The sequence below is a fragment of the Myotis brandtii genome, unplaced genomic scaffold (genome assembly GCF_000412655.1).
Source record: "Myotis brandtii unplaced genomic scaffold, ASM41265v1 scaffold18, whole genome shotgun sequence".
NCBI lineage: Eukaryota > Metazoa > Chordata > Mammalia > Chiroptera > Vespertilionidae > Myotis > Myotis brandtii.
Window position 1 is genome coordinate 2,768,135 of NW_005356674.1, and position 2,949 is coordinate 2,771,083.

At 43.9% G+C, this 2,949-nt stretch overlaps 1 protein-coding gene across 10 annotated transcripts in view; it reads left to right on the forward strand.

Annotated features, from left to right (window-relative positions):
* Positions 1 to 2,949, forward strand: part of STAG1 (stromal antigen 1) — a 237,727-nt gene that overhangs the window by 115,335 nt on the left and 119,443 nt on the right. The window lies entirely within an intron of this gene.

Sequence of the window (2,949 nt, forward strand, 5' to 3'; positions counted from 1 at the left end):
TCCTCCTTCCCCCCTTGCCTGCACCCCTTCCTCTCTCTCTCTAAAATGAATTTTTAAAAATAAAAACATTTTCAGGTGAGAATTTAAATTTTAAAAAAAGGTCATGTGAAAGGCATAAAAGCAACCAAAAAAGAAACACTGTTCTTTTAGTGATGGTAAAAGAATTTAAAAATTATTAGGCCATAAGAACAAGCTTAATGGAAGAAGAGAAAACAGGAAAGATTTCAACAATTTTTAGATGATGAAAAGTGGATGTCTTATTTTCTAGTTGCGCTTTTCACCTTTTTATACTAGAGGGAAACATTTCAGAATCATGTTTCCAGAGTTGTTCTTATATAAGACCATGATATGATTTATTCTGAGCAAATTGTCATTCTGTTATTTTAATCTTTTTATTTCCTAACATATTATCTTTTTAAAACATATATTATTATTGATTTCAGAGAAGAAGGGAAAGGGAGAGAGTGATAGAAACATCAATGATGAGAGAGAATCATTGATCAGCTGCCTCCTGCACGCCCCACACTGGGGATCGAGCCTGCAACCCAGGCATGTACCCCAACTGGAATCTAATTGTGATTTTTTTGGTTCATAGGTCAACGCTCAACCATTGATCCACACCGACCAGGCCTAACATTTTATCTTTGACCTAACCTCTTGGGTCAAATTGATAGTTAAAATATGAATATTAATTGAAGAGATTTTTGAGTGTTTATATATCTCTAACATTCAGTTTTCAATCTTATGCCTAAAATTCTGTTTCTAGTAAGATTAAGAAATAGGAATAATTACTGCAGGATAACACCCTCTTACTTTGAAATGGATCAATGATATAAAACCAATCCTGTGAAACCCACAGGGTAGAAAGAAGGTCTTTAAAATATAATTAAGCCTTTTTATTAAAAATATGCATTATGTGTTGAAATTCTGGCTTTAAAAAGTATTAAAGGTATAAACTGAATGCAGAGACGATCTTAGAGGTGTTTCAACTAGGCTATTTCACCTTTGAGTAAGTCTATTGTAAAATGATGCTTAAAAAAGACTTGGGAAAGATGGCGGCAATATAGGCACACGCGTCCCAGGTCTTGTCCCGGAGCAAACGGAGTAAGCAGCTGAAACTAATAACACCCAACCCGAATTGGCAAAATTACTCAGCTGGTGAGACGGTTTGCAGCCGGGAAGGGCAGAGCTCCCCTGGAATATATCCCAAGAAACCAGAAACACCAATCAGAAAGGATATATGCACCCATATGTTCATAGCAGCACAATTCACCATAGCTAAGATCTGGAAACAGCCTAAGTGCCCATCAGTAGATGAATGGATTAGAAAACTGTGGTACATCTACACGATGGAATACTATGCTGCTGTAAAAAAGAAGGAACTCTTACAATTTGCAACGGCATGGATGGAGCTGGAGAGCATTATGCTAAGTGAAACAAGCCAGTCAATGAAGGAAAAATACCACATGATCTCACTCATTCATGGATAATAAAGACCATTACAAACTTTTGAACAATAATAGATACAGAGGCAGAGCTGCCTCAAACTGATTGTCAAACTGCAGTGGGAAGGCCAGAGAGGGTTGGGGGGCAGAAGGGAGGGGAGTAAGAGATCAACCGAAGGACTTGTATGCATGCATATAAGCATAACTAATGGACATAAGACACTGGGGGGTAAGGGAGAGGGGATTGTCAAGGGCGGGGGGGAAAAAAGGACACATATGTAATACCCTTTGTAATACTTTAAGCAATAAAAAAAAAGAAAGAAAAGAAATAATATAGGGTAGCATTTGCCATGCCACCTGTTCTGTATGAGACTCCTGTGGTATAATGTCTGTCTATGTATTTTGTCACTATTATGACTAACTAGAGGCCTGGTGCACGAATTCGTGCATAGGTGGGGTCCCTAGGCCTGGCCACGGGAGGTTGGCTGTGGGAGTGCACTGACCACCAGGGGGGCAGCTCCTGCATTGCGCATGTGCCCCCTGGTGGTCAGTGCACATCATAGCGCCTGGTCGACTGGTCGTTTCGGTCGTAAAGGTCACTTAGGCTTTTATATATAGACTAGTAGCCCGGTGCACGAAATTCGTGCACTGGGGTAGGGGGGAAGAAGGGGCCCCTCAGTCTGGCCTTCACCCTCTCCAATCTGAGATCCCTCAGGGAATGTCCAACTATCTGTTTGTGCCCACACTTTTAACAGATAACAGCTCCATTGTTGTTCCTTTCTTATGCTTAAAACCATTGGAATTAGTAGGTATTCAAAGTGTGTATACATTTTGGGGGGACACCCTGTATATCTCTAGTCAGTGGTGAAAGAAACCAACAGCAGATTTGGAACCCCCAGACAGGGAACCTTGCTCATTCCCCACATGTCTCCCCACTTCACTTTCCACCTTCGTGGGCAGCAGGAGAATCAATGTTTTCTCTCATTAATTCGGAAAAGCACGTCCTGTCACCCATTGCCCGGCAGGAGTGCGCTAGGCCCCAAGCAAGCAAGGCTCAGTCAGGGCAGCCTTCACTCGTGGGTGCTGGCACCCAAAGTGCACATTCCTCCTCTACAGTCGCCCCGACTATCCCACTGTTTCACTGAGAGGACGGAATTCCTCTCTGCCTCTGGGCTCTTGATCTTGAACGCTGACCGAAGGCACCTCAGAGAGGGCCGCCCGCGCCCACCAGGTGTGTCTGTCTGCACCTGCTCCCGCCTCAGCACCTGCATTAACCCCCCAGAGGTGATCTCATAGCTGCCCTGGCCTCTTTGGGAACAGAGCATCACCACTCCACCCTTTCACTGTCATCTCACAAGTGCCCACTCTCAGCACCCAGAACACCCAGACAATCTCCAAAGGACGTGAGCGCATCAGAGGGGATGTGTGCACATCCTGTGGGGGTGTTAGGCATGCTGGGTTGATGGAAGTGCGGTGGAGAGGTGGGGGGAACTTGTGCACGCCT